Source organism: Pelophylax lessonae, assembly GCF_965119305.1.
Source record: "Pelophylax lessonae genome assembly, chromosome: 2".
In the NCBI taxonomy this organism is placed as follows: domain Eukaryota; kingdom Metazoa; phylum Chordata; class Amphibia; order Anura; family Ranidae; genus Pelophylax; species Pelophylax lessonae.
This window is the reverse complement of record NC_138769.1, coordinates 106,073,415-106,089,190: the sequence shown is the minus strand read 5'-3', so window position 1 is coordinate 106,089,190 and position 15,776 is coordinate 106,073,415. Positions and strand designations below refer to the sequence as shown.

Below are 15,776 nucleotides of genomic sequence, written 5' to 3'. Positions count from 1 at the left end.
AGTAGAAAAAGTTATCTTTAATGGATAAAGAAAAGCTAATGATGCATTTACATTTATATTCTTAAAATATGTGAATTTTGTTTTAGATACGTTGACGTGTGTTTGGCATATATTTATTTTTACATCCAAAAGGAAAAAGAAAACAGATTGAAGAGTATTTTCTGCAAATTTGTGCAGTATTTATTAAAATGCCTGTAAAATGCTCTGCATATATTACATCTGCGGCCTTTCTTATACCATAAAATGGTCAGAACACACACTATGATCAATATTTTTTTGCAGATAAAAAAGGTTTCATTTCAATTTTCACCAGATTACTATGTTCCACAATGTCACAAAGTAGTGGCTATGTGGATGACACTACCCATGTCATCTTCTAACCTCCTCTAAACAGTTATGGCTGGAACCCAACAACGAATTAATATCAATAAGTCCCATCACACTGGTAAATCAAGTTACTCTGAAATTGTCCGTCATTGTCACCATGTTACAATTTTCTTCTCGCTGACCAGCTCCCCATATGGTGAAGCTGAATCAGGTGGTAGCAGAGCAAGATAAGTTGGGGTCTCGGCTCCTTCATCTGGAGACTTGGGGGCTTTGGGACCAGCCATATCAGTCCTCACCCAACCTGGACAGCAGGCATTTAGGACGATGCCCTCGCCTTTCCGAGTCTCCTTTAGCTGTCGAGCTTGGATAATACAGTCACTCCAATTTTGGATGTCCCGTAAGCACTGTCTGACCATCCTTGGTCTTTTTGGATTCCCTTCTTGGCATCTTCCACAAACTTCTCCATTCGTTTCACCAACACTTCCTCAGTGATGGTGTTACTGCGGAATTTTTCCTGCAGTTCAGGGCTGGATTTTGCAAGAGACATAGAGCTCAGCATGCTGGAAACATTGACAACTCGCCCTAAAAGAGAACAAAAGTCTTTGATTGTTAATGAAAACTTGGAGCTACGTTTTTAGATAACACAAACAATTTTAAAGCTTAACTCCAGCTGAAAAAAAAACACACTTGCAATTGTGAACCCCCACTGCAAAGGTTACATTTCTTGTCAAGGGGGTACAGGAATAAGGAGTAATATTTACTTTATTACGGTCTCAAGCAGGCTTTTTCCATCCAGTACTGCTGCCTCTCTAAGGCACTCTTAGCAATGGTCGCATGCTCGCCTTCTGATGGGCTGTACATCTGCCAATGATGTACAGCCTAAAAATGATGAATACATTTTTAGGCTGTACATCATTGGCAAATTACACAGTAGGTGTACAAAGATGTCCGCCGTGTTCGGACTCCAAAGATGTACTAAGATGGCGGCAGCCCAGCCTATAAAAAGACCGGGAGTAGTGCTAGATGGCACGCTCCAGATGACGTCGTAGTGACGAAACGCGTAGGGCGTGGCTTATTACGTCAGTACGTCACTTCCGGTAACGGTGGTTCGGACCGGTGGAACGCGGAAGAAGCCCGGCGGACACCATACACTGGAAGTGAACTCCCTAACTGTGAGTGGATGCTAACTTGCTTTGATTTGATTATCATATACTACGCATTGGAGGCTATTTTGTGTTTCAGCGACTGAAGAAACCTGAGTCATCTGCCATAAAGCGTGCAGTAAGCGTTGTTTGTACCTGGTGGAGATCCACAGGCGCAATGTGTATTATTTAAAGGCATGCAACCGAGCACTTGGTGCAATATTACACAGGTGCACAAACTAGCACTCAGCACTTTGTATTTATGTGGCAATATGATATGGTTTTACTAAGCACATTTTATGCACTTTATTGATGGTTTTAAGAATATTAGCACCAAGCACTTTGCATTTAAGTGGCGACAGTACATGGTTTACTAAACGCACTATATGCACTATATGTACTTTCTTAAGACGTATGGTTTTATATATTTTATCTTCACCAATACGTACATCATATACATTTTTTATCTTCAATATTTTATATGTGGTAGCGCCGACACCAACAACCCTGCACTTTTTCTCATGAGCAGGGCCCTTTAAACCCTCTAGTATTGAATTGTAACTACGCTGTCGACCTTTCTTTTGTAAAGCATTGCACAAACTGTAGTCACTATAAAAAATCCTGTATAATAATCTTAATAATAATGGTAGGGCTAGTGAACTTGCTATATAAAGTTTTGTTACTCCTTGTAGCCAGTTCTGATAATTGCCACCATTTATAATTACATGGAAAATGCAAACACTGAAATCAAAATGACTATAAAATGTGTCATCATGGCAAATATTGCATAAGATTGGGAGATGTGGAAGCAACATTATATGTGGGCTACCTTGCACATAACCTGGAGCCTGCATACTGCTTTGCTAGATAACATTTCTGGTCACATTGATTGCACAAAATTCGGACACAGATTTTTCTGACATCTACGCATCTCTACAACCTGAGGAGATAGCATATAAGATAAACCCCAACTTACCGTTTGGTTTAATAAGTGGCAACAGCTCGTGGCAAACATCTCTTGTGGCAAAGAAGTTGGTTTTCAGTGTCACTTCAGCTTGTGTGCCAAACGGGGTTGTGTCTGCAGCTGGAAATTTAAGAATGAGAAGTGTATTAGAAAATAGAGCTAGCAGTACTAAGCACTTATAGAAAATGTTCACCCTTATAACATCCATGTAACACTTTTGGTTCCATTCTTATTTTCTCCTTTGTAGTTGGGTACCTACAGTATATTTCCATTGCACATCTATACACTTTGCTCTGCCTTTGCACACTGTCCATTTATCCAACTTTTTCGAGTTGAGTGATCTACTGTATATGTATTGATAATGGCATCTGACAAAACTGGTCCTGTATACCTGTGTGCTTGTTTGACTTTGGCGGAGACAATAGACTGTGAGATGTCTTCAGGGAAAGGCCTGGCACTAATGGTTCCATGTACACCATGTGAAGTTACTGTGTTACATGCTGGTACCTTATAAACACAGAAATAAAAATAACTTCTAATGTGCATTCCCCTTGATCCGGAGCTCCGTACCAAATTCCTTTCATATTCTCCTGTTTTTGAGACAACTGCAACTCTATGTAAACCTACCATAAACCAGGGAAACTCAAAGCATATGTGCCCTGAAGAAGTCAATTGACACAATGCACAGGACTAGGTCTCGATTATGTCATTTTTCACTCTGACAGAGCTCCAGCGTTTCTCTGTGAAGAGAGGAGACCCTTCCAGAAGAACAATCATCTCTGCAGCACTCCACCAATCAGGCCTGTATGGTAGAGTGGCCAGAGAGAAGCCACTCCACAGTATAGGGCACATGATGTAACGCTCCTGCGTTTTTAGTATAGGCTGGATTTGCAGCTGCAAAATCTCCACCCAGTAGTCATGTAGAGATGTGTTGAATACCAGATCCAACTCTCCAGGACTCATCACCGTGGGCCTGTCAGCTTCAACATACAGATATATACACACTCTATGAGATGTTCCTGGAGTGATAGGATGTATATGATAGTATGAAGGTGATGTGCTGAAGGGACAGGTGTGAACAGTGACAAGGATGGTAATCACTTGATAGGTTTGTATAGGAGAGTTCAAGATGGTATTTAGGAATGCAGATAGGTTAGTATCGAGTATGCTAACAGGTGGTGAGGACAGCAGATGACAAATACAGGATAGACTAACCCAGTGCAAGGATAGATAGTAGTAGACAGGAGAGCTAGCAATCTATGCAGCAGTGCAGATGATAGATGGTAGTAGGCTCAAGAGCTAGCAATCTATGTAACAGTGCAGATGATAGGATAGTATGGATAGGTAGTAACAGTCCTTAATGTGCATAGGTAGATAGTGCAATAAGGTTATGGAGGGTTCCCCTGCGGGGTACTTATCACTTGTAATGTTAGTAGTTTAGAGAGGTCCAGTTGATAAGGAATGATCCGGTAGCGAGATACAGGGATCAGTAGCGAGGTTCCGGTCTGCTCCAGGTAAAGGGAATAGCTGGAGGTTCCGATCGAGAGACAGGCTTGAAAGCATGTGGATAACAAGACAGGTTGAACGAACAATGTGAGTGAGACCGCCGGCGGTTGAAATAGCCGCTCTGCGGCGCTCAGCAGTGACATCATCGTTCTTAAAGGTATATGCGTACCACCTGAAGAGAAAGGTGGGACGCATTACAGAGAAAGTGGTGATTAAGGGTACCGGAGGTACCAGAATCTTACAGTACCCCCCCCTTAAGGCCGGCTCCGGAAGGCCTATAGGACAGGTTTCTCTGGGTGTTTCGAGTGAAAGTTCCGTATAAGTCTAGGCGCATGAATATCAGAGGTATCTAGCCAGGTGTCATCTTGGGGTCCATAGTTCTTCCATCTTATGAGATACTGGAGTCTTCCTCTATGGATGCGAGAATCCAAAATTTCCTTGATCTCATATTCTTCTGCGCCTTCAACTTGTATTGGAGGTGGAGGCAAGATGGTAGGCCTTATTCCTTGGTTAGGAACATGGGGCTTCAGTAGCGACACATGGAAGATGGGATGGATCTTGAGATCTGCTGGTAGGGTGAGCTGTACTGCAGCTTTTCCGATAAGTTTTTTAATTGGGAAGGGTCCCAAAAATAAAGGTCCAAGCTTCTTGCTAGGGATTTTTAATCTTAAGTTCTTTGTCGATAGCCAAACAAGGTCCCCAATAGCATACTGAGGAGAAGGTCTTCTGCGAAGGTCGTAGTACTTTTTTTGTTGACTGTGAGCGTGTGATATAGTGGTATTGAGTAAACCCAAAGAGTCTTTTATTTGGGTAAGGTAATCCGAGGCTACTGGGTTACTCGATGGCAGGATGCGTGGTGGAAGAAGAGTGGGATGAAACCCATAGTTTAAGTAGAACGGACTTTGCTTCGTAGTACTGTGGGTTGCGTTGTTGTAAGCAAATTCTGCTAGAGGAAGGAGATCCACCCAATCATCCTGCAAGTATGATGTGTAGCAACGTAGATATTGCTCAATGCACTGGTTGACTCTTTCAGTCTGTCCGTTGGTCTGAGGATGGTAGGGAGAAGTGAGCTTTCGCTCAATGAGTAAAATTTGACAAAGTGCTTGCCAAAATTTAGAGATGAATTGTGAACCACGGTCGGACAAAAGAGTTTTTGGAATTCCATGCAACTTAAACACATGTTTCATCAGTAGTTCTGCTGTTTGTTTAGATGAAGGTAGTCTACGGATAGCAATGAAATGTGCCATCTTTGTCAAGTGGTCCACTGACACTAGGATGGTATTAAATCCTTTAGAGGGTGGTAGTTCTACTATGAAATCTAAGGACACAACTTCCCATGGAACCTGGGGTATTGGTAGACTACAAAGTAGTCCAGATGGTTTTGTAGTGTCAATTTTGGACCTTGCACAGATGTCACATGAAGAAACAAATTTTTGTACAGACGTCTTCATATCAGGCCACCAAAACTGCCTGGTGAGCAAATTAAAGGTTTTCGTTATACCCATATGTCCTGCCATGGGCACATCATGCGATAACTCCAAGATCTTGGTGCGCATAGTAGGGGGTATGTAGAGTTTGTCATTGTAATAGAGGAAGCCTTCTGCATCAGTACTTAGTTGTGGTGGAGGTGAATCCATTCTTATACTGTGCAAAATCTCTTCCTTCAAGGAACGGACAACACCAATAATGCGTTCATAGGGTATTATGGGAATGGAAGGGATTTCGGCGCAGTTATCTTCGGTTAATCGTGATAGCGCATCCGCTTTTTTATTTTTGTCTGCAGGCGTGTAGGTCACTAGGAAATTAAATCTTAAAAAGAATAATGACCATCGTACCTGCCGGTGGGAGAGAGTCTTGTTAGTCTGGAGGTATTGAAGGTTTTTATGATCTGTATATATGAGTATTGGTAACTGGGTACCTTCGAGCAGATGTCGCCAATTCTCCAGTGCCAGTTTTATGGCAAGCAACTCCTTTTCACCCACTGGGTAATTCACCTCTGGGCTGCTTAGTGATTTTGAAAAGAAAGCAACTGGGTGGAGTGATGAAGTGTTTGTTGGTCGTTTGGGAGAGAACTGCTCCTACTGCCATATTTGACGCATCTACCTCTAGAATATATTGGAGGGATGGGTCTGGATGGCGTAGTATGGGAGCAGAAGTAAAGCTTGATTTTAACAAGCAGAAAACTTGATTTGCTTCTTCTGACCATTTGAATGTTTTTTTTATACTTGTCAGTTGTGTGAGAGGTCTCACAATAGCGGAAAAGTTCTTGATGAACTTTCTATAGAAGTTCGAGAATCCAAGGAATCGCTGTAGGGCCTTACGAGTTGTTGGTATAGGCCAGTCTAGAATACAGGATATCTTACTCATATCCATCTTAATTCCAGTTTTGGATATGAAGTATCCTAGAAATAATATTTCTTCTTTATGAAATAGACTTTTTTTTAATTTCACATATAGTCTGTGTGAGAGCAGTCTGGACAACACAAGTCTTACATGTTTTATGTGTTCAGGCATAGATCGAGAATAAATAAGTATATCGTCTAGGTATACTACAACACAGACATCAAGTAAGTCTCTAAAGATGTCGTTTATGAATCTTTGGAAAGCTGCGGGAGCATTACATAGCCCAAATGGCATCACAAGGTATTCGAATAGTCCGTATCTGGTTCTGAATGCTGTTTTCCACTCATCCCCTTCACGGATTCGGATTAGGTTGTATGCCCCTTTCAAGTCTAATTTGGTGAAATAAGTAGCCCCACACACCTGTTCAATAAGTTCAGGGATGAGCGGCAAAGGATAGCGATCCTTTATCGTAATCGTGTTTAATTGCCTATAATCGATAATAGGCCTGAGACTGGAATCTTTATTGCGGACAAAGAAAAGTCCTGCAGCAGTGGAAGAAGTAGAGGGTCTAATGAACCCTTTTGTCAAATTCTCGTCCAAGTATTCCTTGAGATGAGAAAGTTCATCCTGTGAAAGGGGATAAACATGACCGAAAGGCAATTTGCTGTTAGGGAGTAGATCGATAGTGCAATCGTAATCCCTATGGGGAGGCAATTCTTGAGCATTTTTCTCAAGGAACACTTCAGACAGATCCTGATAGCATAGTGGTGCAATTTCATCTGACACCACAGACAGAATCTTCCCATAAGATGGGAGGTTACACGTATTCTCACAATAGTGAGAAGGGAAAACCAAAGTCCGTTTTTTCCAATCTATGATTGGTTGGTGTGTGTGTAACCAGGGAAGTCCCAAAATAATAGGAAAATGGGGGTGAGGATAGTATGTCAAAGGTGATGGTCTCCACATGTGATTCGTTGGTAGTGGCAAGGAGTGCCTGTGTCTGGTTGGTGATTGGACCAGAAGACAGTGGAATACCATTAATGAAACTAACAGAAACCGGCTTAGATTTTGAAATAATAGGTATTTTATTTAAGGTAACAAAGCGTGTATCAATATAGTTTCCACAAGATCCAGTGTCGACCATAGCCTTGGTGGTGATCCTAGTTTGGTCCCACTGTAATATTAAATGAACAAAAAGATAGGGGTTAGAAAAGGAAGTTGTTAATCCTCCCAGCAAGACATGTGAACACTCACCCTCTTTTTTGCGGACAAGGGGACAGGTGCTTATCAAATGATCCGAGGATGCGCAGTACATGCAGAGATTTCTGGATGTTCTTCTAGCTCGTTCAGTAGTCGTTAAAGGTGGGCGTATGGTTCCTACATCCATGGGAGTAGGGTCAACGGCCGAAATCTGAGAAGGACTAGACAATGGCATTCCCATCTTTTCAGCCCTTCTTTCTCGCAGTCGTCTGTCGATGTTGATACTAAGTTGTATCAAGGCCTCCAAGGTGCCAGGTAAATCCGCTCGGGCGAGCTCGTCTTTAACAGCTTCCGATAACCCGAGTCTGAATTGAGTTCGCAAAGATGTGTCATTCCACCCTGAATCAAGGGTCCATCTTTTGAACTCAGATACAAAGTCTTCTACAGGTCTCCTTCCTTGTTTTAAGGCCCTCAACTGAATATCAGCAGTACTCTGCCTATTGGGGTCATCGTATAAACTAGCGAGTTCCGCTAGGAATAAGGAATAGGTGTTGAGAATCTGATCATTATTCTCAAAGAGAGAGTCTGCCCAGGCCCGTGGATCACCCGTTAAGTATGAGATAACGGTACAGACTTTAATTTGATCAGTAGGGTATGTACGAGGTTTTAACAAAAAAAGCAATTGACATGCGTTTTTGAATTCACGAAATTTTTTCCGATCACCTGTAAACACTAGAGGAGGGTTTATTTTAGGTTCAGGAGGCTGAACAGCAGTAAGCCATGAGAGCTGGGTTACCTGCTGTGTCAGAGTCTGATTCTTTTCTTGTACGTCAGTCAGAGCAAGTATTAACGCTTTTACTTGTTGTGTTAATTGTGTCACTTGGGTGGGTAATTCTGCTGAATCCATTTTTATGGTTCGTTCAATCTGTAACGCTCCTGCGGTTTTAGTATAGGCTGGATTTGCAGCTGCAAAATCTCCATTCAGTAGTCATGTAGAGATGTGTTGAATACCAGATCCAACTCTCCAGGACTCATCACCGTGGGCCTGTCAGCTTCAACATACAGATATATACACACTCAATGAGATGTTCCTGGAGTGATAGGATGTATATGATAGTATGAAGGTGATGTGCTGAAGGGACAGGTGTGAACAGTGACAAGGATGGTAATCACTTGATAGGTTTGTATAGGAGAGTTCAAGATGGTATTTAGGAATGCAGATAGGTTAGTATCGAGTATGCTAACAGGTGGTGAGGACAGCAGATGACTAATACAGGATAGACTAACCCAGTGCAAGGATAGATAGTAGTAGACAGGAGAGCTAGCAATCTATGCAGCAGTGCAGATGATAGATGGTAGTAGGCTCAAGAGCTAGCAATCTATGTAACAGTGCAGATGATAGGATAGTATGGATAGGTAGTAACAGTCCTTAATGTGCATAGGTAGATAGTGCAATAAGGTTATGGAGGGTTCCCCTGCGGGGTACTTATCACTTGTAATGTTAGTAGTTTAGAGAGGTCCAGTAGATAAGGAATGATCCTGTAGCGAGATACAGGGATCAGTAGCGAGGTTCCGGTCTGCTCCAGGTAGAAGGGAATAGCTGGAGGTTCCGATCGAGAGACAGGCTTGAAAGCATGTGGATAACAAGACAGGTTGAACGAACAATGTGAGTGAGACCGCCGGCGGTTGAAATAGCCGCTCTGCGGCGCTCAGCAGTGACATCATCGTTCTTAAAGGTATATGCGTACCACCTGAAGAGAAAGGTGGGACGCATTACAGAGAAAGTGGTGATTAAGGGTACCGGAGGTACCAGAATCTTACACATGACAGCCTACTTAGAGTTTGCCAAAAGGCACCTGAAAGACTCTAAGACCATGAGAAACAAAATGATCTGGTCTGATGAAACAAAGATTGAACTCTTTGGCCTGAATGGCAAGAGTCATGTCTGGAGGAAACCAGTCACCGCTCATCACCTGGCCAACACTATCCCTACAGTGAAGCAGCGATGGTGGCAGCATCATGCTGTGGGGATGTTTTTCATCGGCAGGAACTGGGAGACTAGTCATGATCAAGGGAAATAGGAATGCAGTAATGTAAAGTGACTGGCACGAAGGTTCATCTTCCAACAGGACGATTACCCTAAGCAAACAGCCAAGATAACAAAGGAGTGGCTACAGAACAACTCACGTGATCGTCCTTGAAAGGCCCTGCAAGAACCCAGACTTGAACCCGATTGAACATCTCTGGAGAAATCTGAAAATGGCTGTGCACCAACGCTCCCCATCCAACCTGATGGAGCTTGAGAGGGCGTGCAAAGAAGAATGGGAGAAACTGCCCAAAAATAGGTGTATAAATAAAATCTGCATTTGAAATAATAAAAAACAATATGATGTTCAAACTTTTGACTTCTTTCTTTAATAACTACATAACACAGTACTTGTACTTTTACTTTCAGTACTTGAGTAGCAAAATTTTTTAAAAACTACTTGCTATACTTAAGTACAAAAAATGTTGAATACTTTAGTACTTCTACTCAAGTCACTTTTTGATCGAGCACTTCCACTTCTACTCAAGTCACTTTTTGATCGAGCACTTGTACTTTTACTCAAGTATGGGTTTCGAGTACTTTATACAACTCTTGAAAGAATAGACTTCGTGGTTGATAGCTTATAGTTCTCAATGAACTATGAGAGTGCTGGTGAGCACTCTAATAGTTCATTAATCTTCCTGGTTTATCTTTTTATACTGAGAGTCTGCAGAAGCCTGGCATTGCACCCGTGATCCCCCCATGAACACTAACTGTTGCTGGGGGAATCAAGCAATTCTCTTTCCTGAAACTATGGCAAAATCATATAATCTATGACCTGCCTTAAACATTCCAACGACTGGAAAACATCCTTTGTACTGTAATTAGCTAAAGTAAAATTGCATTGAATTAAACTTCTGTGTCTTATGAAAGAGTTAAGTTGTCTATGGATAGTGCCAAATCAGCAGGTGATCATAGTGTCTGGACAAACTGGGTCTATGGAGGTATTTAAATGCATAAAGTGGCATTTGAAACATCTATGGACATCATATATATAGTGCATCTGGAAAGTATTCACAGTGCTTCACTTTTTACACATTTTGTTATGTTACATCCTTATTCCAAAATGGATTAAATTCATTATTTTCCTCAAAAGTCTACAAACAATACCCCGTAATGACAATGTGAAAGAAGTTTGTTCTTTCAATTTTTGCAATTTTTTGAAAACGAAAAAAAATCTCACGTACATAAGTATTCACTGCCTTTGCTGAATACTTTGTTGAAGCACCTTTGGCACCAATTAAAGCCTCAAGTCTTTAGGAGTAAGATGCTACAAGCTTGTCACAGTAGCATTTATTTTCGTATGCGCTGATAATACACATGTTTTGAGCTTCATGAAACTTGCCATCTACTGTTCTGGCAGTGGTAATTTTTATAATAGTAATGAGTAACTATGCAGCACAAAAAAAAAAATATCGGAGTAGAAGTATTGAAATCATTGAAAAAATGTGGTGAAGTAAAAGTGGAAGTAGGAGAAAAAAATTCTACTCTAGGAAAGTACAGATACCGCCTTTCGGTACTTAAGTACAGTAGTGAAGTAGTTCTACTTAGTTACTATACATCTCTGATTCATTCACAGGATAGAATGATGCGGCTGTCTGACCGCGCTGGTTTCAAATTGTGACAGCGGGAGCAGGGAGAGGATCCATCACCCGCTGTCGCAGAGAGGGGGGATTGGGGAAAAAGGTGTAGATGCTGCAGCATGTTACATGTTCCACCCTAAAAACGAGTGGAACATTTACCATGTTCCAAAGGTGTACGTAATGCAGTTCAACACAACACAGAAAATATACAATACATATTAGTAGGACAGTACAATCACCAAAGGTGACAGTCTGTCCACTAAGAGGAGAAGTGGAGGTAGCACACTAAGGTTGTCACATTATAAGAAGATCTGAAGTAAAATTGGTGTTTGAGGAAATCACAATTGCACAGCTCTAGGAGTGGCGATTCAACTGTGAACTGTTTGGCATGGACTACCTTGTATTTACTACTGCATTTTGCACACTGACTGTGGATTGTACTTAACAGCATATTTTTGATAATCAGCAAATTTGGCACGTGTCTTTTGATGATATTGAACATGATTAAAGGCACTATTATCTATTGGGTATAGTCTAGTGCTGCACTCAATTTACTTAATTTTGGTTGTTATTTCAAGAGTTGTATTGGTATCATACCATAGGAAAGTATATTATAGGGTATATCCATATATCTGCAAAGATATACAGTATCCAGAACTGGTGTTTCATAAGGTTGTTAAACAATAATTACAAAATCCTTAGACATAGTCGTAAAGTTTGAAGTATTACAGCCTATGCAAATTGTCACCCAGATTTCTCAAGGGAGGGGAAGCCTGCAAAAAGGTATGATAAAGGTATGTAAGTATAAAAGAAAGTAATATACCCATTACATGTACATATTGTCATAAAAACATGACATAGTAGTTCAAGTGGTTGTGAAGTCAGATTCCTAAATCACTTGCATCTCCTCTGTTTTATGAAGAAACTAAGTACAGTGTGTCCGTTTTTTATAAATTATAATCCTAAATACCTTTTTGCAAAGCTACGTTGTGTGGTCACGTGACCTTCCTCTGCTCTCGACAGAATGTAAATATTCGCCAGCACACCAAGGATCTTCAATTACATCCAAACAGCTTTTTATTGAAGAAAGATCAAACCAGCTTATCCAGCCAATCCATTCCCTCTGCTCTCCTTCCCCGATCTAAGGAGAGCAGTGGGAGGGGCTGAGATTCTCCTCTGGCGTATGCCAGCTAGCAGAGGGTGGTCACGTGACCGCAAAGCAGTGCTGTACAAGAAGGTTTTTAGGATTATCATTTTTTTAAAAACCGACACACTGTACTTAATATCTTCATAAAACAGAAGGGATGCAAGTGATTTATACTGTATATGTTACAGCTTCGGTGAATAGAGGCAGGAGGGGAGGGGGGGGGGAGGTCTCAACACAGACTAGGAAATGACAGACAGAGAGGGGGAGAGAGGAGAACAGCGTGATGATGGAGGCACGTAAACTGACGACAGTATCCTAGATCAGCAGTCATGATTACCGTGATCAGTACACATTGGGTGAGATAGGAACAGGCAGGATTTTACAGCATAGAATTGGGCAAATTGATCATGCTTTAAAGGAACAGGATAATTTTTTTTTTTTTTTACATATAGGGTTACAACCACTTTAAGGATATACAGGACAAGGATAAGAAATAAAAGCAACAAACTGGGTGACAGGTGACATTTTCAAAAGCCCATTCATAAACCATCTTTTCATCAAGTCGATAAATGAACATTAGAATGGTGGAGCCAACCTTTCCATGTGGAGTGAAACATATTCTATTTATTTTGTTTACAAGTGATCAATCTTAAGTGCATGCATTGTAAGTTGATCCTGTGAACAATATCACATGTCAGGTGACAGGTGACCTCTACTGATAAGATATTGATGACCTAGCAGCAGTGTATTACCATAGTCTAGTAGTTATGGGGGTGCAGCTTGACTCCATTTAGAATATCTGTAATTTCAGGGTGAATATGACATTGTAAAAGCTATTAATGCTTCTGCAGGCTCATAAAAAACAGAGAATAGAACCTGTTTGGGCCACAGTTTATCCAACATTGTGAGGAATGCAACAAGAAAACAAAGCCTGTCTGAAATACCAAAGGAGGTGACGTCTTGGTGCACAAGCTGAGTGTCTTTTGTACATCCAAACTGTAGAAATAACAAAAGTAGGCAGTCGGTAATTTGAGGCATCCACATGCGTACATTATTTTATTTGCTACAGGGTGATTGCAAACAGAAAATCTTACTCGTTTCCACCCAAAGCCTTAGTCATAGCCAATAACAATAAATAAGGCTTTGGGCTGAAACGCGTAAGTTTTTTTGTAATCACTCTGTGGCAAATAAAATCATTTTTGCGTGTGGATGCCTTGAGTTGCCGGTTGCCTACTTTTGCTTTGTGAGGAATGGTCTGAGGAAAATTTAGAGAAACTGTAAGGAGCCAGATACCATCTCCAGAGAATCTTCTGTGAGTCCCAGTGGTCTATACATCTAGATAGGGATAAGTTCACCTCAATGGCTGACAGTCAGTCTTTCCATAAAATCAGATTTTACCTCCCCTTCCCCCAATTTACGCATAGAGGGCAATTTTATTTATTTTTAAATTTGTGGTTTACACATTGAAGTGCTGGCCGGGCTAATTAGGTAGGGAGGTGGTTTTCAGCATTAACATTTTTTTGATTTTTTTTCTGCAATTCATTGAATGAAAAAAAAAAAATGTATAATACACAAAAGAGAATCTCAACCTTTCAGGACACAGCGGATGAGAGGCAAATCCTTTTGACCTACTGTATGTCCAGCTGAATGCTCCATCCGAACCGGGTCTGTCTCTAATGCACCGGCTCTCATATGACTTGATTCTTTGTACACTAACCAGGCCAATTCAAAGCATAAATCCCCTGCCAAGCACCCCGACACCAGCATTACAGAAGTATAGACCTCTCATTCTAATGCCCTGGAGCTTGACTGAGAAACCTGCTGAGTAGCTAAGGGATCTCAGACCTTCCACACTGGTTGACACAAACAACTTGACACATGGTAACATCCTACAGTATGGTGAGTGTTGTCACCCTATGTCAGGAATTGTGTTACTTGCAGGATCATCGGGTGAAAATAGAGGGAACAAAAGCCCCCCAAAAACGAAGCAACCACCACAGCTAAGGATTTTAGATTAGGAATTTAGATTAAAGGTTTGTTCTTGAGTTTGAATATCAACACCTAAAGTACAAGTCCTACTTTTGTGCTGTATGTCCTTGTCAACTGCTATCAGTCAACCATTGGGAGCACAGTGTTAAATTTAGAAATGCGGCAATTAAATTAAATATTGGGCAAATCTCATAATTTAGGCAGAAAATGTTTGGTTGTCCTTAATATGTGCAATCTGATGTCTGGTCTGCAGAGAATTGTGAAATTCATGAACCCAAACAATCACAATTTTTTAACTCAACGACCCACTGCAGTTTAAATAAATATTATCTAGGGCAGGATTTCTCAACCTTTTTTCAGTCAAGGCATCCTTTAAAATGTTGCACAGTCTTGCGTCACCCCATTCTAAAGTTTAAAGAAACCAAACTAATATTTTTACATATCGCAGCACACACAGGACACCCAACATTAGAGGCGATTTCTTCTTACAAAGCAAATCCACCTTTGCACACTGGTACTGACTAGTATTTAGTGTTTCTCTTCTTTCTGAGTTCCTCTCCCTCACTTAGATATCTTGACCTCAGTGCTAAAAAAGAGAGAAGCAGAGGAGGGGCAAATGAGGGTGCCCTCATGCGTCTGATGTCCACCTTATCAACCTATGATTTCATTGGTTCTTAAATGCTGAAATCTGGCCCATACAGTGGGTTCTAGTGCTGCACAATAAAAAAACCTGTGGCTTTGTTTAACAAAAAGGCAGACCTGATCGACCCACTTGTTAACAATTTTTGGTCAGTTTGGGGCAATTTTAGGCATTTTGCAAAGGCACCCCTGAAGAAACTAGATGGCACCCTGGTTAAAAATGGCTGCTCTAGGGGATACGGAAACTCACAACACACCTATTCCATTCTTTAAATTTAAGGACTCACCTTTGAAAGCAATGCCGGCATTATTGATCAGCACATCCAGCCCCCCATATTTTTCCTTTAGGAAATCCCGCAGGGCCCGGACGCTGTTAAGATCATTGATGTCCAGCTGGTGGAATAGTGGGGACAATCCTTCCTTCTTCAAAGCCTGAACAGCTTCTTCTCCCAGCTGAGTGTTCCTGGCTGTCAGATAGACATCTCCCTTAAACTGCTTACACAGTGCCCTGACTATAGCCAGGCCTATCCCTTTATTGCCCCCTGTGACCACTGCCACCCGAACACTAGACATGCTGCCTGTGACTGTGAAGGACAAAGCAAATTAACAGCACAGTGTCAACTGCAACTGGCATTTATAATGAAGGCTCCACCCCAGGCATGTAGATAAGGAAGATCATATTCTATTACTGTAACCAAGCATTACATATATACTTCATGCTGCTTTATGGCAACACACTGTTACTGCCATCTAGTGCTGGAATAGTAAACTGTTGCAAATTACATAAATATTTTTCTCTTGATTATAAAATCAATTTTCTGAAATAAACATTCCAAGGAAAAACATTATT

The 15,776-nt window shown here is 41.2% G+C and overlaps 1 pseudogene across 1 annotated transcript; it reads right to left on the bottom strand.

Annotated features, from left to right (window-relative positions):
* Nucleotides 1-459: 459 nt before the first annotated feature.
* Nucleotides 460-15,572, bottom strand: LOC309545840 (carbonyl reductase [NADPH] 1-like; annotated as a pseudogene). The gene is made up of 3 exons (XR_014226158.1): nt 15,214-15,572; nt 2,446-2,553; nt 460-909 (listed from the first exon to the last, which is right to left on the bottom strand). The product of XR_014226158.1 is annotated as a carbonyl reductase [NADPH] 1-like (transcript).
* Between the last annotated feature and the right edge of the window lie 204 nt (nt 15,573-15,776).